Source organism: Argopecten irradians, chromosome 3, assembly GCF_041381155.1.
Source record: "Argopecten irradians isolate NY chromosome 3, Ai_NY, whole genome shotgun sequence".
Taxonomy (NCBI): domain Eukaryota; kingdom Metazoa; phylum Mollusca; class Bivalvia; order Pectinida; family Pectinidae; genus Argopecten; species Argopecten irradians.
In genome coordinates this window covers 47,172,924-47,197,542 of record NC_091136.1, presented here as the reverse complement: position 1 = coordinate 47,197,542, position 24,619 = coordinate 47,172,924, and the positions used below count along the sequence as shown (strand labels likewise).

Below are 24,619 nucleotides of genomic sequence, written 5' to 3'. Positions count from 1 at the left end.
ATATTTGAATCAACTTTATACACATGTCCCGTTATAATTGGTCTGTGGTACTGGTGCATTTGGTTATTTAAAGCGTTAATAACTCAATGCAGATTCCACTTTATATAGAAGATATTTAAATGTTGATTTTAGTCTATTTACGTGTATTAGCAGTCGGTCGAAACTAGTCCCGCGACCAAGTCCCTAATTTTGTATACATGGTTACGTGATCAATTCCATTGCTGTGAGTTTAATTGTTTTCCTTTATCAATAAATGGAAAAATCTTTATTTTTGATTTTTAAAAGGTTGTAGTTTGTTGTTAGAATATGGATCTTTTAAAGACAAATATGCGGTTATTAGAATTACTGGTTATTTATAGATTGGTCATGTACTATCTATAACACTAGTTATTACCGTTATTTTTATGACATCAGCTGTGTGACGTGTTGCATTGGACAATTTCCTGTGTGCAATTTCATTTATTTACATTTTCAAGCAACTATATAGAAGTATTAAATGAACAGAAAAAAATGAATTGTAATGTCTCTACAGTTAATATTCTCTTTGTTGTTAATATTTAGGACCACGTTTTATCTGGTTTAGACTTACTGTGTAATAGAGCTTCGCTCCGTGTACATTGCCAATAACCATGCACGATAAATTGTCTCTTGTCAATAGAATAAGTTAAGTATATAATTGTGAAAATTTTCAGGCGAAATGAGTATGTGTCAGGTACTTACAATCGTGGTATATGTGAGTAGGAGTATATATATTCATCGTTTATTCTCTCCTGAGTGGTCATTAGTCGTTCAGGATGTAAATTATAAAACAGCCATAAATCAGTCAGTGTATGTTCTACCACAATCGATTTATCTGTATTTTCTAAACCATTGTCTGTTAGAACTATATATGACTTTGTGGTAAATATCTCGAAATTGGGGATTAACTGTTATGATGTTTTACAACGTGTAAATAACTTAATGGCTGGACACAATCAATCTTGAAACTGATAATGCAGGGTAAAATTCAGTATTTTAGATTGTAAAAAATATAAATTCCTTGTTAATTTAACTTATTTTCAATCTCGATTGAAGCTTTGCAACTTGTGTTATCAACAACATGTGTATATAAGGTTGTTATTTACATAGTATGCTTTATTACGTATAATAAAATATTTTTAATTAGTAAACTTGTATTTGTTATGTGCTAAGTTTAAGGCTACAAAAACTGACGCAAATTAATAATGTTTTGTCAATGATAACCCATTTCCTTTATCTTTTATCGCCCGTGTGAAACAAAATATAGAAGCTTGTTACTCTATTCATTCAAGCACTCATTGCATGCATATCGATAATGTTACATAACATCTACTATTTCATTTCATCGACATAATACAAATATCTACTTACAACGATGCGTATCCTTAAATATTAGAATATTTACATTTACTTGTAAACTTCTACTATATAAACTAACTAAGGCAAATTCCCGTAAGAAGGATATAACTACGATGGCCGATAGCGGCCGCCACATATAACAGGGCTATTAACAATTTTGTGTACATGTTAACAGTTTTTGAAATAATTACATGTACAGTAAACAGACTACTTAATATTGCAAATGTGTACAATACACCAAAAATTGTATGTACACATTTTGCATTTATTCGAATTAGCATTCCAAATTAATCGTTTGACCTTTCTGAAATGAAGCAGAAAACAAAGAATGTAAAATATAATGCGAGTGGTTTGCAATAAAAACCTAAATACAAATGGAGAAGACGTACAGCTTTTGTATTGTGAGGATAATTAATTCGGAGATTTTCCGGTTATTATCATCATCATCATCATCATAAACATTCATCATTCTTTATTCAATCAAAAGTTGAGTACAGGGGAAATGAAAAAAAAGAGATATACAGACCTATTTACACTGAAAGTTTTCAGGTCGGTTTCAGTTAGCGATAAACATCGTTAATGCATATTACTTTACACCTAAAATGACAGCTTGATGTCACAACAACGCGAAAGTAGAATTTTTGAGGAGATACCGCATCCTTTGTAAATTCATCTGGATTCATCATATTCAAATTCGGAACTCTTTGATATAAAAGCAAAAAGTTCTTCGGAAAGGTTAGACATAGTTACATATGGCTTATACCATGTATCAATCACTTTCGTCAAAAAAGTATCTCTCAGTAGGAATGGTTCTTTGTATGTACACTTGTTACAAAACTTATTATGTCGTATGAATAAATTACATGCGATGCGTTGTTACCATATATAACACTATTTAATTGTCAATATCCGCAGTGCAGTATGTGATATGGTTTATCATATGTGGAGTGAACATATTTAAATCTCACGAAATCACTATCGTTGTCCATTCTCTCATGAAGCGACCGATCATCCATGTATAGCTATAACTCCTTTTACAACAAGCTTAGAAATTGGATCTTTGACGGAAAAGGAGTAGATATGATAGGGGGGGAGGACAGTATTTATGGCCTTTAATTTTTCAGGCCGAGAAATATTAACTCTGATCCACATCAATTTCACATCAATAAGAGTCTTCATACTTGCCATTCATCAAAACATAACTTTCTATAATCCTGGCACCATGTAAAATACGATTAGTCCACCTATGACGTCATCAAATTGGATGAGGGATATTTTTCTCGCCAAATTTTTCTCCCGCATAGAAATTCACCATTTTAGGTTAGAAAAGGCATAATCAAATGGATTTAAGCCGCCACTTGGAGCAATCAGTTGTATTTTTGCAATATGCCATTAAATACATGTTACATAACGTGGTTTAATAAAAATCTCTTTCTGCTCCACGAAGGCGGCCACGTTCTGTTTGTAAAACAACGTGTAAAATGATTTTTCAAGGATTTTTGTGACACAAATGAATCTTGCATGTTGATGACGTCATTGCAGTGAACAAATTGGCACATGCGGGATATTTTATGTAATGTGTTAGTAAAATAGTAATATGGAAAAATAATGTTGTTTCTTTACTGGAGAATTAATTTTGCGGCCATTTCGAGTTCAACTTCTCCTTTGCGGACTTGAAAACACTGTTGAAGTCTAATAATTGTACTTGGCTAAAATAGACACAATATCGGGGATTTGATTTGCTTTACTTAATAAAAAAAAAAAGCCGGTATTGAATTTTTAACATGTTTCATTCCAAAATTAATCAAATGATGGTTCTCAAAAAAATTAATTGACGGTTCTAAAATTAGAGATAAATACTTGGAATGTTTTAGGAAGTTATAAAATATGTACCATGTACAATTTTCAAAAAAATGTACATGTACACATTTTGCAATATTAAGTATTTGTACTGTACATGTCATATTTTCAAAAAATGTACATGTACACATATTGCAATATTAATATAACTACATGTAATTTTTTCAAAAAATAATCATACGACATTTTGCAATACAAGTAGTTTGTACTGTACATGATTTTTAAAAAAATATGTACACAAAATTGTGTTATTTTGATAATGTTATGTCAACTAACTATCGGATTGTATATAACGGTATAACCGACATCCAAAACGCTGTTCAATCTTGTGGATTAAATCGTCGTTGATAAACGGTTTTCATGGTCAAGCTTAAACAATGTTAATGCAGAGATCCTAAAATGAGTTGATAATGTAAATAAAAGCATTAAACTATCTTCCTTTGGCATCTATGGTCTATATAGATGCCATAGGAAGTTATTTTAATGCTTAAATATAACTTGGGTCTTGACGGATATCCTTTCTTTTATTTTAAATACTTACGATGAAATTTATTTTGACTTTGGTAAGAGATTTATACGCAGCATTTTAAGGGATATATATAAGGGAAACTGGAACTAACCAACTAATAAGGTAACGAAACAGTAGATACTTACATCTATTGTCTAAGTCACAGATGGACGGTGGTATTGGGGCCGATGTGGCTGATGGGGTAAACTTTTAAACATTTTACCACTAGTTCCCCACCTCATCAGAGTCACGAGGTCGAAACCAACGACGGGCAATTGCCATGCACTGACTGTAGGTTGGTGGAGTTTCTCTATATATTACTCCAGGTTTTACATGTTCTTTCCAAAAACCCATCAATTAATTTTGTGACTGATAGATATATTAAATTCTAACTGCTGCGTTGTTTGAAAATGGCGATATTACTAAATGTTTTAATATAGAATTCAGATACAATAAAATTGTATAATAAAAGTGAGACTCAGCTGGAACAACAAACTGATGAATGAAGATATAATCAGATTACTAGAGTACTAATGATTCTTTTGGATTAAGGGTGTTAATATGGCTAATTAGGGCAATAACTCATGTCTAAGGCTGTATGCATGGCTACCCAAATGAATAAAGCCTCGTGTCACGGTTCAACAAAAATTTCTATTTCCTACTTCTAAAATTTGAAGATGTTCACAAACTTAACAAAATTTTAATATAAAACATCAATCAACCAAATAATTTGAAAATATCATGTAATTTGTGTATGGAAATATGTCCTTTCACATAATCGGGGATTTGTTCTTTTTTATTATCACTGTGGCAAAACCTGTAACTCGGGAAAAACTACGCGTTTGGCCGACTGTAAAATTGCAATAAAACCGCCTCGATGGTATGAAAGAGTTAAATACTCTTTCATATTGTGGATATGATTAAAAGGGATATTCAAAGCAATTCTAACCGTTCTAAAACAAATATTTGTCAAAAAAAAAAAACCTTACTAAGTTGTTGATTGTGTAAACTAGAATTTGACCACTACAACCGGACTTAAAATATGTCATCTGCTTCAGCTTTCAACATAAATGTAAAAAAAAAAAAAAAAATTAGAAACGAGAAGAAAAGAAAAATGTGCGATATTTAAGCCGGAGATAGAGAGATTATTTTGCAGGATTTTTGTAATGAACTGGCCAATTCCGGTTTTAAAGACCTACCGAGTATATTTTCCATTTATCAATTTAATCGTAACATATAGGTGTCTCATAAAAACTAATTTCAAAGTTAATAAATAATATATGCGATTGGATTGCATTACGTATCCTTAAAAATCCTATATTCTGGTTGTTAACAAATTGATTGCAAATCCTATACCGTTAACGTTGTTGTCCTATTCAATCACAAAAAAATGGCATGCATATCGACAATGATTGATAATACCAATAGGTTCTAACAAATACCACAAATTTTCTTTTGACAAAAAAATTACGTATGCATGTCTAAACGATTGGCACATGTTCTTTCATGTCATTAAAACCACCCACAATTAATTTTTGTGACTTAGATATATAATTCATATTACCTGCTGCGTACGTATGAAAATGGGATTACTAAGTGCATTTTATCTTAATAAATTGAGTTTCTTAATTTGTATTTTATATTAAAAGTGGAGCGACAGCAAATGAACAACAACACTTTAACAATTTCAACTTTCAATAATTATGACTGGTTATTGTAACTATATGGACTAAGATGCAATAAAGCAACGACATTTGTGTTGAAAATATCACGTAAAATTTTTTTTTTCACAAACTGTAATATAAAAGATGAAATTGACGTTTCAGTCGTGGATTTCTTCGAATTTATTTCAAAAATGGCGGGATATTATAGTTGTAAAATTGCAATAAAACTTCGAGTATGAAAGAAAAATACTCTTTCATAATGTGGATATGAAGGATAGGGATATTTACTACCCTCGGGATCACAAAATGTAGCAAAACCCCACATCGGCTGAAGCCTCGGGTGGTTTACTACATTTTGTGACCCTCGAAGTAAAATATCCCTAATCCTTCATATCCACATATGATGTGAAGAAATTGGATAAACAAAATATATTGATATTCTTTTGACAAAAACATGCAATTGTGATGCATTGGCACAAATAGCACCACAAATTCGTTCATGAAATTTAAAAAATTGATTTTACAAAAAGATAGACATCTAATGATTTTTTTGTAAACATAAAACATCTTTTAGATTTTGTGATTTTATAAAAAATTGTGGAAAAAAGGAAAAATAGTTCTTTCCACAAAATATAATTATTGTTTCATTTATTTGTGAAAAAATGTTCCTTTATATGATAGCGGGACTACTGCCGTCATGCATATGTACACGTGGACAAGGCCTCAAAACAGCACTGTTCACGATCGCTGCCTAGAATGAAGAAATCGACGTGACCCGCTATTTGAATTACAAGAAACTTACTACGTTCAAACCAAAAAAACTAGTCAGTTCTTTGTTAATATTTCGTAACAAACGTTGATTTATTTTATGGTATCTTTATACGTTTAAAGAAAGTAGCATGTTTCGATCTATTTTTTGAGGTTTAAACTAAAGAAAGTCCAGACAGAACAATCTCACGAAAATGTTTTTAAAATATTTGTATGGACACTGAATTATAGTTTTAGCTTTGATAAGAAGTTCGTAAAATTAGGTAATTATGTAATAAAAATCACACCCACTTGCTGTGACCCAACGACTGGCTTTGATGCTCGCTGTGACACCTCCGAATTGTGACACCTCGTAACGTGACTTTACAAAGTAATTTAACTCACTGTGATCGGCTAACTAAAGATAGATGAATGCATATTTTAATGACGACTTCAATTTTGAACAAGCTCAACACATATCTGTATCTAGATTGGACTTAACAAACATTGGCGATATCTTCATGTGTTTCCATCAGGTACAGCGAGTTCAAATTTACATTTAAAGGGGCCTAAGATTAAATATTTGGCCTTGCTTTTTTGTGTACGATATACCGGGCATTTCATTTATTTGTGACTTAAAATGTTTATGTTAATTCCTTATCTGTCGTTTGGTCATTATAATGATCATTTATACAATCTTTATTCCAAACATTTTTGTTGCAATATGCAAAACATATCGTCATTTTTGGGGACCCCATTTGCCAATTTGCCGACAAAATTCTTACTTTTACGTTCATAATTTGACGTGCATCGAACTATCCGAAAATAGGATCGATTATAAAAAGTCAGTGTTCGAAACTATCACTAGCTAAAACATTACCGTTTTCCCGGAAAAAAAAAGATGCTTGTTCGAACTATCCGGCGGTTCGAATTAACCGGAGGTTAAACCGTAACTACAGTTAACACAGTCCTACTGTCGTCTTATTAAAAGCTAGCAAACTAATCATTCTATATTAGTCACCATACTAAGTTGTTGATTGTGTTAGAATTTCCGCATCTCGTTCAATTGATAAACCTCACTTAAAGCATATCATAGCTTCAATGTCATTGTAAAGGGAAGGAAAAGAAAAGAATGTCTGCGGACTTAAAGTGATAAACTAAACGGATTGTTCCTTGCAGAATTACCTTATTATTAATGATAATCTGATTAATCCCTACAGTTTTTATGCAATTACTTTTAAAATCAAAACTCGCTGACAGCATACCCTTACGCAAAAAGGAGAAAAAACCTCCATAGTTTCATCAAAAATTCAAGTGTGTACTTATCATTATCGTGTTATAAAATAACAAAGTTTAATAAATATGAGATAAGTAGTAAATACATGCCATGAAGTGAAAACTTGATATATGTGTATCAATTATCGTATGTCACTATTGGCTATAGATAACCCTAATTTTTATCACTGGTCATAATCCTGAACTCATCGGGTTGGGGATGATCTTGTTTCCCATGAACACTTCAGGTCACGGGGACATCTGAGTCTAAATACGTTTTTATGTAGGACAGAATTACTACATCGCACAACAATTTTGATGGGGAAAAGCCGTGAATACTAAACCTAATATGAAGGTTAGGATATATCGCCGATACATAATTATAATAGTAATGTCATATTTTGTCTGTATATTCCATATACCATAAACAAACTTACTTTCGCATACGATTTGTTTTCATGAAATGTCGCAATTAATAGTGAATTCAAGTCATGTTTATATCTTCACGAATTACATGGCTTGTATAATTCTTATTCAAAATTGTCGTAACTTGTAATTTTCAATTGTAACGGACGAGTTAAATCTTCCATATAAACTTGTCTTTGAATCTGGGGGCACATTAATTTGTATCGTAGCTGGCTTAATAGCAAAGTAATTAATGTATAATATTGATCTTACAGGAAAAATACAACACACAAATCTTGTTAAATGTTTAATAATTAGACTGGTGATTCATAAGTCTGTAAAAATGTATTACGTTTTGTACTTTGGGCAAAACCTCCATACTGCTTTATAAACTACCATCACATCTATATATAATCAATTTTTATGTACGTATTCTCTCCAACTATAAAATCCCACAATTCTATTATATATATAAACATATAATGAATTTTCTCAACATAACCACAACCCATAATGTACAGATATTTAATTTAAAACTATGTGCCTGTCATACATATTTCCTGTGCATATCTCTGCATTCAAACAATGAAGCGAGCTAACCTTGGAGTTTAAAGTTAGACAGTTTGTATCGATTTCATGGTTCGCAATAGTTCGTTATATACCTTGGAATCTTGCACACGTTGTCTAACTTATCTAAAGCACGCTCGATGTAATTGCTATAGTATTTGATAACATGCAAACTTTAATTGAGAAATTCGATTGCATCGTATGACAATGAAATATGTTTAGATCAATTCAAACAACAATTTATACTTCATATTATCTTGTGATCCGGTGACAAGGTTTGCTGCACACCACTTTATAGTTAAGACATTTTGTTGTCGATCTTACCAGTCACGATGACTCCATTAAAGCTGGCGGGTTTTCCAAATTTTAAAAATAATCATCCATCTAGATATTCTGCATGTTAGACCACGTGTTTTATCTTCTTCACTGACATCTCCATATCAAATATGACTTTGTGATGCTGATATGATAGTCCGACATCTAGTAGTAGACAAGAAGCTAATTATCTAATAATAACTTTTTTTGTGACGTATTATGAAGACTAATGATATTTTATGGTATGCAATACTGTATCAAAAGAATATGTTTAGTTGGCCGCTTAAATTAAACTTTCCTGGTCATGTACAATCACAATTTTCATTTATTTTTCTCGCTCGCATGAGTTATTCTCCTACGATAAACCAATGATTCAAAAATGTTTTGTTTTAATATTTTTATCAACCTGATATACCGATATCATAACCAAATATAAAATTAATTTAAAATGCAGAAATCTATCAACAGATTTGTAAGAAGGCTACAATGATGTTTAACGAGAAGGAGAGAGTCACGTGATCCAGTAGGAAAAGCGGTCCTTGTGACATCAATAGTGTTTATTTAAATTAAAATCGAAAATGAGAATCAGGTGGTGAGCATGAAGTAAAAAATATAGTGAGAAGCTTTGAGAAGTCTAATGCCATGTCGCCAATAGAAACAGTGTGTTTTCTCAATGAATTTCTAATTTTCGTCCCATATCAGGACCTTCGTGATGTCGTACAAACATTATTGCTAAGCCATGTACATTAATTAGATTAGACAAGTGTAGTTACATTTAAATCGGTTAACAGATTAAAGGGGATTTACATAAGCCAGCGACAGGCAATGACAGCCAGAAAATACACGTGAACTTTGGTTACATTAATAAGGGTCATAATTCTGAACTCATCGGGATAGGGGGATGATGTTGTATCCCATGAACTCTTCAGGATGTGGGGACACCTGAGTCTAAATACGTTTATATGACAATTTTGTTTTGTCCACACGGTTGGAATTACTTTCTTGTCCCATATATACGTTTATATGGTGGATAGAATTACTACATCACACAACTTTGATGGGAAAAACCGTTAATACTAAACCTAATATGAAGGTAAGAATATATCGCGGGCGCTAACTTCTTGTTGTAAATACAGATAATTCCTCAATCTCACTCTCTTACGTACAGTATTGTTTAACAATGTCCATTGAGACAGTATTGTTTGAAACTTCATTTGTATTATCTAATCCCAGGGGCTAGATGAGAGGGACTACATTAAGTAATTTATTTGAAAATGTTTTAAAACAAAACAGCTTTAATCCATATCTTACCCGGACAATCATAGGATGGCGAGGAATAGATCTGATATGTTATGGAGATAAGCCGAAAACTGTACAATATATGGGAGAGAGAACTGTATCGAGGCCCGCCAAGGCCGAGATCTGTTCTCTCTCCCACATATTGTGCAGATTGAGGCCTATCTCTAACTTAAAACATAGCAAGTCTTTGTGTTAATAAAGTACAGTTTTATTTCTAATATTCTAATATAAGCCTGTTTTTTGCCTTTGTATATGAGCTCATGTAACTCTACCAATATGCATTCAACCATGACAAATCCAATATACACAATGGCAACATAGAAGGCAGCTAAATGTTTAGCTTAATTTATGCATCTTAAACACACAGCAAGAGTACTAGTATTTTCGTATTTTTGGTACTTGAGTGTTTAGAGTTATCTCCCTTAATTGGCAATATTCGTTTGTTAGAGTTATTCCCCTTTGTAAATCGGGCGCCCCCTTTTCACATAACTCGCACGCTGATTGGTCAATTACATGGTGGGATGCTGGAGCCCCACTTATCAGTCAGCCATATTGGATTTTGAAGAGAAGGGCTAAATTTTAAGACTTTTTATTCTGACTTTTTTCACAAAAATTACTCACCCTCTTCCTCCCATATTTAAGCCGAGTTCAATTTTTGTGTTTTAAAGGGGCGCTTTTTGGTAACCCCACATTGGCCCCCTTTTTCAATATGTATATTTTTGAAATTTGTACCATGTATTTTTGATTATATTGTTTTTTGTGTTGAATATACATATTAATAAATTCTAAGTCAGCCTACTTTAGGTTGGCCATTTTCATTCATATTCATCGTTGTGTTATTCTTGTGACAGTGTGTAGATGCATAAAATTACCTTTGCCTATGTTATATGAGATGAATAGCATTCATGAACGGATGCATGAAACATGCTTTCGGGTTGGACAACTATTTGTAAATTCACTTTCACCATGTCCACTGACAGTGATAGAGGGATATCACTTTTTCAATTTAAGCGATATAAAAAGGACATTTCTTTCCAATGTCTGATATGGTAAAGAAATGTCATATGAAACTAGACTTACAATTTAGGCGTTTGTTTGAAAGTGTTTTGCTAAAATGATCGCATATAACAGTGATTTCCGGGCCAGTTCAAAACAGTTGGTGCCCCCAAGAACTTTCATTGAATACGGAGGATTTAAAAAGTTCGACCTCTCTAGGTACAATCTTGGATTTATTGGGAATATACTAAATCATTATGCACACATGTATCCCCATGCCATGTGCAATTCCATTCAACACAGCCAATTGGATTTAGGTGAAATTCTGAAATGTTGTTGAAACACTATCAAAAAAGCGTGAAATTACAGTGTAGATGATTTGGGAATTTAAAGTCAAAAGTGTTGTACAAAATCAACCATGTTTCAGAAAGCGGGAATTGGAGTTCATGCTGTAGATAAGTGTTAAATGGTGAATTCATAATAAGGAGGAAAAACTCGATTTTGGATATATATACAGAAATTCTGTGGACGTGTTTAATTCTGCATCGATAGAGGATTAAATTCTCTTTTTATTCATTGTGTGGGATTTTTTCGTAATTTGGATGAAAAAATAATGGAATTCCGGCAGGTTGTGTGTCGTGTTTTAAACACAATTAACTGATGGGATTATGCCCGGAGACCTACTCACTCGTATTGTGTAACTCTCCCATAAGTTACCTTTTACTGTCATATAAGTGACTGACGTATATTAGAGTCACATATAAGACAGTACAAGGTAACATATAGGACGGTTACAGGTAATCATCCGATAATCTGGGAGTTTAACTACAGAAACAAAAATAGATGACATCACAACTATGTTTTAAGAATTATTAGTTTTACACTCAAGTACAGTTTGGCCTTTTGTTTTCCTTTTTTTAAGACCGTCACTTGCGCAGTTAGAAGCACCCAACAATATCGCACTATGATACAATTGCGGATTCTAAATTGACACGTCTCCGCCAAAAGGAACACGTTTGGAATTTTCCATGATGGCGGCACCCATATGAAAAATACGTTTCGAATCAACAGTTTTCGCATAGTAACAATAAAATCTTAATGGATATAGAAGTAATACCTAAATAGTTTCTTTATACATTAAATAAATAATCTGTGTAATTTCGTAAGAAATGAATACTCCCTGTCTTGCTTTTAACAAAGAAAACATTGAGAGAACATATGCAAAATCGTGAGTCCGCCATCCGTTCGCTTCAGGAGACAAATCATTTGTATTTTATTCGGTTCTGCTGGTGCACAGGCTGGTGCGTCGCGTTCCATTTGGGATACAACAGATCCTTATCGTACGGCAGATGGAACGCACGGTAATATATATGGACAGACTTGGTCACCATCTCTTCACCGTTAGCTTTTAATGCAGTAAAACCACTATATACACATAAATTATATTTTTGTTACTTCGCACATTTTTAATAATCGTTTGAATATGAATGACACTAGAAATTACAATCATTAAACACATTAAACGTACTTATTGAGATATGTATGTTGATTACTATGGCGGAAGGCCTTACACATCGATTACTGTGATTTCCTCATTTAATTAAAAACGTGACATTTGGATATTTACTGGTTTTTAATATTGTTGATTATATCTTTATCAGAAATCGGAGACAGATTATTCGACTGTATAAATTACTTATGTTTGAGAACTTTTATTTAAAAAGATACTGCACCGCTGATGAATAGTAGTTTTTATCTATTAAAAACAGACGCAGATGCATAAGGGATTTAAGAAAAGCTACGTACTTTCCACAAATTACCATCATGAAAAAAGTATATCAAATAATTAATAGCATCCCGAAACAAAAATCCATGACACTATGCCATATATGAAATAATATACTGATTACGCAGAGAACAAAAGAAAAAAGAATTATTTTATATCAATTTTTGAGTTAATTCGACATATATATACAGATGATTTATCATCAATAATTGTCCAAATTATAAATAATCTTAATCTTTTAAGATGCTCCACCGCTGATAGCTTTTTTCTCAATAAAAAAACAGGAGCAGTACGTATTTTTTGTCAGTTACAAGCTCTATTTTCTCAAATGCTAAATCATTGTGTGAAAGTATGATGAAAATACCTCATATTTTTCTCAAGTTATTGTCTGGAAACTAATATTAGGTTAAAATTATCTATTTTTAACAACAGTTATATTTGTAGTCGACCTTTTGACCCCAAATTTAGATCCAAAGCCTGTATTTTGTCATAAGCTACCATTGTGTGAAGTTTGATCAAATACGTCATGTCTTCTCAAGTTATTTTCTGGATAATAATGTTTTGCTTAAAAACATCTATTTTTTTTTTAGTAGAAAGTGACCATTGTAGTGACCCTTTTGACTCCAAATTCATTCCCATGTTGTATTTTCTCATATGCTACCATTTTGTGTGAAGTTTTAACAAATCCACGTTGATTTGTTCTTAACTTATCATTCGGAAACTAAAATTTTGTGAAACAATCTATTTTAGTAACAGTGGCCTTTGTAGATGACCTTTTGACCCCAATTCATTTCCAAGCTGTATTTTCCCAATACAGATGTAGCTACCATTGTTTCACCGGTAGGGAACTTATAATTAATTGCATACCGAAAAAAATTCCGTGACACTATGTCCTCTATGAAATGAAGATATGATTGGGCATGCACCACAAGCAAAATAAATTATATATATATGGCATGCACCACAAGCAAAAAAAGGATTTTAAAGTATTTTTTTGTGTTATTTAGACAAATATATACACGATTAAAGACCAATTATTATTCAAATGATGAATATCGTTTCTGCTCTCTCGCGGGTGGAGCATATTTAAGGGTTTCTTCCCCGAAGATCGATATGTGTCTCATTCTGAAGAATGAATGACTATTTACTTTTATCATGTTGTTTTTTATATTGTATATTCTAACATTGATGTCCGCAGTGAGTGAAAGCAATGCTGGCCGTGACGTCATTGAATTATGGCCAGCTACCGTTTATGACGTCATTTTATAAATCCGCAAAGCGCTTTACAATGAATCAGAACCTGCAAAATAATCGCAAGGGTTTGTTTGTAGCCCCGCGACGTCCTGGTATTCACCCTTAGACGACAAAATTATATTTTTACTGCCTTATAAGAACTTGAACGTCAATATTTGGATTCACAATGTGGGTAAAACTGTGTTAGAGAAAAGATATCAAACCCGTCCCCATTGGGATTGGTTATGAAGTTATCCCTTCAGCCCTGTAAAATATTCGTAATACCGAAAGCATTCTAACCTAAAACAAGATTCTAATAAACACATACGGAAATAATGTCGCTTAATGATGCCAACAGAATTATCCGTGTGCGTAATTTTTTTACCCCATTTAAATATTTGTTATTTTTCAATATTTTAGAGTAAAAAATAAAAGTGCTGAAATTGCCATTAAATGTAAAAATAAAATGACAAAGGTGTATCATTTCACACATTAATGCTATTTTTTTTAATTACAACGAACCTAGTAAATATTAACAGCAAAAATTAGCTCGATACAGCAAAAATACTGCGGAAGTGATGATTTAAGTAAAAACAATTTCAGTAAAAAATGGTAAGACTGTGGCTCTACTGAAAGCGAAAAAAGACACAATTTCAAAATGACCGCCAATTGGACCATTTCTTAAAGTCCCTGTATAAAAAAAATCTACTAAGAATAGAAATGTAATTTTTTGACAAAATTTGCAACTGGCAACTTGCTACAGATATTGATAAATCGTATTTGAAGATCTCATAACTTCTTTTGTTTTTTGTCGAAACGAGACTTCAACGGGACTGAAACCTCATAAGAATACATCCTTAATACCCACTACCTTGCACACCCTGTTTGAGCAATGATGCATTCAAATTCAGGTACGTGTATTGAACACGTGTGCACTCACCTGTGACAAATAATGGACTAGCAATGTTTTATACACATTTGGAGGTATGACTGTGTTTTTGAACATGTCAGAAATTTAGGTATGTACCCGCTGTGATTCAGATGACACACGTCCTATCTGAAGTTATTGATATGGAGAATCAGTACAAGCCATGTTTCACTGTTTGTGCTTACCTTTTTATTTGCACAATGACAGGTGCGATTGTTCAAATACATGTAAGCATAATTGGTTTTTTTTCATATTCGACCATGCGCATGCTATATGATAAAAAGAACCATATCTGGATTGCTATATGGTAAAATTGTGTGGATATACTGTTAAATAACCCTGTCTAATCCGACACCATGTGAGAAGCAACTGTTTTATTCAGATTAGCACAGGATGTAGGGAAGAGTAAGATATTGTTAACAAGACTATTGTGTCTGTTACAAGGGAATATGGGTTACAGTTACAGATATTGATGTGTATGAAAATGACATGTGCCAAATAAGACGAAGTTTTGCTCTAATTATGTAATTTTGAAGTTATGGAATAATATTCCACACTTGTATATTTGGTACTGAGCGATTACTTGAGGATGACACAGTCGTGCGGATGTGGTCAGTCTTTAAAGCAACATAGTAAGATGGATATGTGATAATTTTTGGGTATGGGTATGATACTATATATAAATACCAATAGAATTACAGGGCAGGCACGTAATCCCTCAGTACCATATACTAAGTGTGGAATCTTAATCAAACTTCAATAAATCTCGTTTAATTGTCTCATTCCACAATGCCAAATTTATGGGTAACTGAGTGATCACGTGAGAGTTTTAGAGTCATCCATCTTACTATCGTTCTAAATAAAAACACTAAAGCTGAAATTTGATTAAAAAAAGAACACTTTTACACTACATATATTTTGATTTACTGATCACATATCGCTCAAAACTTAGAGACCGGACAGGTGTAACATATATGCATGTTTTAGTCTGTCTCAAACTGCTATGTTAATAATATATTATGTGCCCTTTCAAAAACCTATTTGTCTAATGGTACAAGTTTCTCTATGTAGAAAAGACTCGCATAGCTTCCTAACTTTAGTTGCTTTGTCAGTCGCCGGTTTGACAGTCATGTCCACCGAGTTCAAAACAAATCCTAGATATATAATACACTGAGAAGGTTCCAGAATAGACTTGTCAGGGTGAACTGTAAACCCTAAGGAATCCTAAGAGTGATGGTGTCAGTCAAATTATTCAGGCATAACTTGTGCGAGTCGCCCAATAAGAGTGGATCATTAATATAACTAGTATTGATGTATCCCGATATCCTTGATGTCGAAAAAACACATTTCATGCACAAGCTAAACCATTCGCGAGACAAGTAAAATTGGTATGAAAGTTGTTTCTTCCAATAAAATCTCATGAATTTTCTGTCATGTTCATATACTGCAATGGAATAATAGGCGTCTTTTTAGTCGACTGAGGCAAAGAAACAATTTTTCCTCTTCAACAGTATAGCCGACTTTAGAGTATCCATTTTAAAATGATGATGTTCAACAAACTCATTAAGAAAGCTTAAGTTTAAAATAATACGAATATTTCCATCTTTTTTCTAGCGAGGAAAATGTTAGAAAAGTATTCTGACCTTGTGTGATAGGTTGGTTCTATTATGTTCTTATTAACAAGTTTAGGGATCTCTTTATCCATCAGTTCTCTTTCTTTAGAAGGAAAATTCAGAGGTCGTGGAACTCTAGTCTGTTCTGGATATTGTTCAAATTCAATGGAATACCCATTAACACCATTCAATAGCCAGGCATCAGAAGTTATCTTTTTCCAATTATATAAAAAGCTGGCTGGTTTACCCGATAGAAAATTGTCCGGTGTGTTGTGGGGCCGAGACATCAACAGGGATTTTGAGCTTACCTTGAGCCACCTGGCTTTGACTAGCTGGTTTTGGATATGGGGAGCTTCTGAACTGGCCTCTGTTGGAGTGAGAGAAACCTCTTCTTCCAAGGGAGTTCTGGTGGTAGCTGTGGTAGCTTCTCCCAAAGTTACCTCGGTGACCATGGTTACCTGTAACCTTGCCCCTGGTAGACTGAGTCGATGAACTAGAAAGGCCCACTTTCTTACACAGAGTTCTACTGTCATGAATGTCCTTGATTTTCTTTGGAAGATCGTCTCCAAATAATTCGGTTGTAACAGCATTCCCCGGCAAACACAATTTTTGATACCTTTTGTCCAGTGAGTGTTTGAAATTATCTTTCCGGATTTGACTCAGTTCTGTGAGCGCCCACGCCTGCATTTTGACTGCATCTGTGAGCTTAGCTACGTTTTCCTTCACGGAACGTCCGGCGTTCCCTTCCTTGGACGCAGTTATCAAGCTGTGCGTAACTTCCAGAACCGGTATAGTCGTTTTAGCCATCATCGATTGAACTTTCTGCATAACCTTATCTTTAGTCTAAGCGAAGGATTTTGCTTCCGTCCAAACCTCGATGTTAACTATGGGCGTAGTTAGGTTAGGGCAGTTCACAGGTCTATCATACTTGGCATTAGTGTCATTTAGGCGGTGTGTCCCTATCATCATCCTAAAAGCCCCGTTGCACGAACTGGCAAGTTTTTCATTTATTTTAGAACCACAAGCTTCCTCACTATTGAAGAGATCCTCTACATCCGATGTTTCTTGATCACCGTCCCCGATTTCCTCAAGAATATCATTATATCCATCCTCTGGCTTTGAAGACACATCATCGTCAAAGGTATCATGGACTCAATATGTTTCCGTATCAAGTCACTAAATAACTTTAACTATTAATATTTCAAGACTCTTAATTATGATATTTTCAAATTCCAGAACAGCAACAGCTAAAGCGAACGCAATTGTATGCGACCCAAAACATCTGGTAACAGAACCTGTTGGTTTGTGGATGCTCCAGAAGATTTTTATACCACAAAATAATATTCTTACTAAGAAGCAGATTTGTAGGAAATTGAACAAGTTGAAAGCAGAAAAATGGATATACGGTTTAAAGCAGTAAGACTTTACAAGATAACCAACAATGAACAATAACAACAAATGAGTATAATAATTCATGGGGAAATACAACAAAACAAAACTATCACATGTGATATTAAACAACAGAAAGTTTGTAATATTAGTTATGGTATAGGAAGGGAAGTACATGTCATGTTTTTGATGGAATTGTGAACATCAATGTAAAAGTTTGAATATTTTGATTTGTCCAATAAAATTGTTTGGTTTTCCTTACAGTAGAATTTGTAGGTCATCTGACCCGAATGGTCAGGATGACCTATTGTCATTATACACCGTCCGTCGTCATGCGCCTTCTGCCGTTAGACGTGCTTAAACTTTCATTCAAACGACTTCTTCTCAATAACCAAAAGGCCAAAGGTACTGATATTTGGCCTTTAGCATGCTGGGATGAAGTTGTCAAATAGTTTAATTTATTCAAACGACATTTAAATAATTTAGAGGCCAAGAGACCTGATATTGAGTCTATTACGCGCTGAGATGAAGATAAGTTTGTTCATATAAATGACATTGACCTTCATTTAAGGTCACCGGGGTCAAAAAGTCTAAAATCTTTAAACAACATCTTCTTAATAACCGTAAAGCCCATGGTACTGATATTTGGTCTGCAGCATTACTGTATTTCAAATGCTATCTAACAAGAAATGCTTGAGAAGGGGAGTGATTGGTCGGATAGTGTCAGAGATGAATTATACAGAATGGGGTTAGGTTATATTTGGCATAGTGATAAAATAATTGACAAAGATATTGATATCATCAAACGTAGAATGTATGATATATTCCAACAAGACTGTAGTGAACAGATAGAGTTATCTTCTAAAGTGCTCATTGTACAAATATATTCGCGAAGTTTTTGGTCTACAGAAATATTTAACAAAATCTATAGGGACTCAAAATTTGAAAAAATATCAAAAATTCGTATGTCGTCACATAAGTTAAATATCGAGAGAGGTCGTTATAACAATACAGATAGAAGTCGTCGAATTTGTACATCATGCAATAGCGGGGATATCGAGGATGAATATCATTTTATTATTAAATGCGAAAGTTTTAAAGATATAAGAAGTAAGTGTATCAAGAGATGTTATTTTCAAAACCCTAGTATGTTTAAATTTGTGCAATTAATGAAAACAGATAATATAAAAGATCTGTCAAATTTAGCCAAATTTATCAGATTGAGCAGGAAAAAGAGAGAAAGTTTAGCATGAATAATGGCATACCGCACTAATACTAACGTACATGTACTATAAATGCCGTGGTTGAAGGTTTTATTTGAATGATTAAATTAATGTGTTAATAATATAGAATGTGATGTTACATTTACATGTAAAAATACTATTAATGTAATTTGAGTAACGTAAATGTAATATTATGCGAACAAGATCATGTATAAGTAATGTAACGTAAGAATGAGATAACATAAATAATATTAATGTAATGTGCTAGTAACGCCTAATGCATTGTATTATATAGTTAATACAATGTAACATATCAACGTAATGTGCGATGGTTAATGAATGTAAGATTAGTAACGTGTAGATGTAATGTAAGAACATTATTGGATATAAATCGAGTAACGTTCAAATGTAGAATAGGATTATAAATGAATGTATTGTGAGTAAAATAGAGATACAATATGAGAACAATAATAAAAAAAAACCGTGTACGCTGCGAGTGTGTTGTGTGTCTGTACATATTGTATTGTTTTTCCTGTCTGCACTGTATATATATATATATGCACTGTACTGATAAACCAATTGGTTTAAAGTAATAAAGAACTGAACTGAACCAAGTTTGTTCAAATGAATGACATTGACCTTCATTTAAGGTCACATTATTCAAATAGGGTAAAACCAAGACGCCTAAAGACCTGATATTGGGCTTGTAACATGCTGGGATGAATGGCTACCAAGTTTGTTCAAATGAAAGACCTTGACCTTCATTCAAGGTCACAAGGGTTAAAAAGGCTAAAGTCTTTAAACGACTTCTTGTCAATAACCAGGAGGCCTAGACACCTGATATTGGGGCTTGCTGGGACGAAGGGCTACCACCTTTGTTCACATGAACGACTTTGACCGTCATTCAAGGTTACAGGGGTCAAATAGGTTAAACATTTTAAACGAACTTTTGCGAATAGGTTTGTATAACCTTTGAGGCCTAGAGACCTGATATTGAGCTTGCAACATCCTAGGATGAAAGGCTACCAAATTTGTTCAGGTGAATGAACTTTACGTACGCCAAATTCATCAAATATTTTGGAAACGTACAGCTTAAACTAAGGAGATCATTGTATCGCCTTAAATGTTAGCCATTACTGTATAATATATATATGCCCAGATGAAGTTAATGCAAATATATTCAAATATGTTTCAATTTTTTTAATTAATGCCAAATGACTTATCTGATTTATTTTTATATACAAATGCACATGTGTGTGTGTGTGTGTGAGTGTGTGTGTGTGTGTGAGGGTGTGTGTGTGTGTGTGTGTGTGTGTGTGTGTGTGTGTGTGTGTGTGTGTGTGTGTGTGTGTGTGTGTGTGTGTGTGTGTGTGTGTGTGTGTGTGTGTGTGTGTGTGTGTGTGTGTGTGTGTGTGTGTGTAAGGGTGTGTGTGTACGAGTGTGTGTGTGTGTGTGTGTGTGTGTGTGTGTGTGTGTGTGTGTGTGTGTGTGTGTGTGTGTGTGTGTGTGTGTGTTTGAGGGTGAGGGTGTGTGTGTGTGTGTGTGTTTATTTGCACACCCATGTACACCGTTTTTGATATTGTTTGAGTCTAACTTCCAAATATCCAATTTATCCAAATGTCCAAATATTCTTATTATTGTTTATAAACTTCCTGTATGGCGATGGTGGGTAGTGATGGCGATCAGAACTTCTAAAAAAATATCCTTTTTATTATATGTATCTTATATGTTAAATCATGATCATATTAAGCATTACTCTCTTTTCCAGTTTGATTGGGTACGATTCTAGTTTTCGCCTGTGTTAGGAGCTTTTGCCAATAATTGGCTATGGACTATTGTAGTCCCAGACACAGGCAGAATTACTGGATTATGTACCTATTAAAACTGAGAAAACTTCAAAAAAAGTATTAGTTGCTTACTAGTCTGTTATATTACATAACTAATTACTATCTTACTACTACATTATTATTCTGTCTATTAATGAATTATCTCCGTTGTACAATTATATATATAATTCAATTTTGCTTGTTGCGAGCATTTTCATTGGCTTAAAAATTTACTTTATCAGCCCAATAAAGGAAAAATGGCGTCGTCGTTTGTGACGTTGTTTCTGATTGGCTTAGATGACGGCGTAATGATTTCATAGACAAAAGAGTCCTAAAATGATTTTTGAATATTGAAGAGATTATCTCCAGTAAATTGAATTATAAGGATTAATTTGAATAGATTTTTTATTTTATGGATATATAACACAAAAATCTGAGTGTACTCTCATAATAAATCGCTTCGCAGTTTATTTAGAGTACATTCATATTTTTGTGTTATATCTCCATAACATAAAAAATCTATTCAAGTTAATCTTTAAATATATATATATATGATAAATTTGGCTAAATTTGACAGATCAATATGAAATTTATTCCTAACCTTATATGTCCATAGGAGTATAAAACATGGCATATTAATAATATTCTTTTGTTACATACCATATTTGTTTAATTAATATGTTGCTTAATCAACTTAATACATGTATATAATTTAATTTGTATAGTTTCTGGCTAGGAAAGGGCTTATATAGGCCTAGTAGCCTATTGCCCAATCCTTTTGATTTATTCAATAAAATTGGTTGAAATGAAATTACTGTATAATGTTGTTTTGGTTCCAATAGTAAGTGACCGTAAAGGCCCATGGGCTTTTTGTTTTCTTTTGTTTAAAATAGACTGTCCATATTTGGAAGGATTTTTGACACGACTGTCCATTATTTTGGAAAATAATTGACAGTGGAGTTACATAATAGACTTCTAGGTGTCCATTATTTGATATAATGATCACATACAAAATAGGCAAACTGCTAGGTGGGTTTTTCTTCCTATTTCGTTTTATGTGGGCGTCCACTATAGGCCAGTAGGGCGACTGCGTCACGTGATTTGTGGAAAAAAATAGATTCAGATGATTATTCAAGTGGTCGATCAATAAATCTGCATGCATGCTGAAACTTGCTTCTTCTCAGATTATACAATACTAGATATGGTTGGATTACACTACAAAGTGTAGTCAGTTAACCAGTGTGATCACTGGGTGGCATGTACGAGAACGTTGGAGAGGTTTTCACCGGCTCCGGGAAATCCAATGTGTAAGTCTCATTTTATGTGTCTTGTATACTCGACACACTTTTCGTGTGCTGGCTTTGTCTTTCATGGCTGTATCCCGGAACGCCTACATTTTAAAAACAGCTACTAGCAAGTATAATGTTATAACAATTATAGTCTGTATCATAAAGGTAACTACGATGTGTGTGATCTACCTGGACTTTTTACCTGGACATATATACTATGTTTTGCATTATGGGCAAAGGGTCGTCAGATGGATTTAGGTAATTGTATCTAGAGTATACGTATATATATATTTTTTGCAAAGACGAACAAAAAATAACAAATGAAAATAAGATATTTATCACCGATATTTTTGGCCACACATAACAGCTGTATATTATTTTTATGACAATATTTCTCTATCAATTTCGAATGAATTTCTTATATTATGGAATCTAATAAAACTTAATAACATACGCCCTTAGAGACAAACATCGTAATGTTAGTACGTATAACACCCTTTCTTTACAATATTTTCAGTCTTTCATACACTGATTAAACGTAAGTTGATCATGCATGTTCTGTCGCGCTAATATTTGACAGATAACATTTTCTCTTACAGCGGACAGAGATATCCTCAATGGTACCGGTGTAAGATTTTTCTATCTCAATCTAGCGTAAAGACAAGCTTCACGAGATCTTCACAAGATCTTTGCACGTTATGACCATTTCCATGACGAGTAAATTAATTGATCAAATAGGACGATGTAGATAAGATGGTGACGAATTTGGGCTTCGCGTATGATGTGTTATACAACTGTCTACTTAAATAAATGTGGGTTACGTGTAACTTAATTAATTTGTTTTCGACAAAACGGGCATGAAATCACAATTATTATCTCGGAATAATTTGACGTTTGAAGCTAAGATTAAGTAGATCTATTACAATGTTAAATTCTCTCAATCTCTTATGACCATGGCCGTACCCGACAGGAATTAATATAGGCATATGTAGCGCTGTGGTAGAAGGCGCAGAGAGAAATACATTTTTAGTCTAATCATACCTTTGTATGTATCGGTATATTATGAAAACAGTTAAAGTATGTGGTTGAGTGATATATCAAGTTTCTGGTTTTCCTTCTAACTTACCTATTTCCCTCGGCTCCGCTTCGGGAAATAGATAAGTCTCGGGAAACCAGAAACTTGCTATATCCCTCAACCCCATATTTTAACTGTATAATTACGCCTGTGTTGCAAGATATGGACAATTCAATTGTCGGATATTTAAACCTCTAGTCTATATATATATGTTTTCTTTATATGTGATGTAATCTATTGTTGATTCTGTTTACCTTTACTCTGTGTTATATGACACACTTATCAGACAGTAACAGGTTACCACTCAGAAAATAACACACATGAATAAAATAGTGTCTATTGATATAAACAGGGTACATGTAGATAATACCTTTTATTTACGATCTGTGTTTAAAAATTGCTACACTGTACGTTTTATTTTTGTAAATACGAGCTTCCATTACACTACTAGTAGTTATTTTCCGATGTTTTTATGAAGCTTAACAACAGCATCTGCGACGCAATATAATCTAATCAAAACTAATTTTTGATCTGTCTTCTAAGAACATTGGCATTGAAGTAGTAGTGTTGATTATTGATTGTATTTCAATTAAAGTTTCATTTATTTTGCAGGACAATGCTGAGGACACTAGTTATCGACAAAATTTTGTGCAATTTCGATCGAAACAGATTCTTAATTTTGAGACGAGGGTCCCCATTTCATAGTTGGAGCTAATTCGACCGGGAAAACTGCACTGTTAGAGCTAACTAGGAGATGTCTGGCGCGGAAAAGAAACCCAAAGATTTCCTCTTTACCCGATGAATCTAAGCCAGCGTTCGTTATATGTAAATTTGAGCTAAACAAATCTCTAGCTGATACGATAAAAGAAGTTATTACAACCAATGACTCACCTGTAGATCCAGGATCTACATCGTCTACAGACTCTAATGCCGTTGGTCAAAACAGCAGATTCCTGTATTCAGGTTGTGTTGTTGCTTAAAGACAAGCTATTCAAGCTAGTGACTGTACATGACCATATATTCATGTCAAGTTACAAACTCAAAGACAACTTTATTGGTCAGATGCAAAAATCCATTTCAAGTAAAATCAGTTCGAATCGCAGCCATGAACTACTCGTTGATATCGCGAAACGTTTTGGAGATTTAGGTGAATCGAGAGAAAACCACCAAGACAAGTTTAGTTACCCAATCGTCGAATAACTTTATTGAGGCCATTGAATTTCAGAAAGAAAGAAGATCACCGA

General features: G+C 33.5%; 1 protein-coding gene across 2 annotated transcripts in view; it reads left to right on the top strand.

Annotated features, from left to right (window-relative positions):
- The first annotated feature begins 22,176 nt into the window (after positions 1-22,176).
- Positions 22,177-24,619, top strand: part of LOC138318836 (nuclear receptor corepressor 2-like) — a 166,388-nt gene continuing 163,945 nt past the window's right edge. Inside the window, exon 1 of one of the 2 annotated variants that reach the window (XM_069261567.1) lies at positions 22,177-22,318. The gene's annotated coding sequence lies outside the window, so the exon portion shown is untranslated. The remainder of the gene's footprint in view (positions 22,319-24,619) is intronic. The other variant, XM_069261564.1, reaches the window with a different exon arrangement.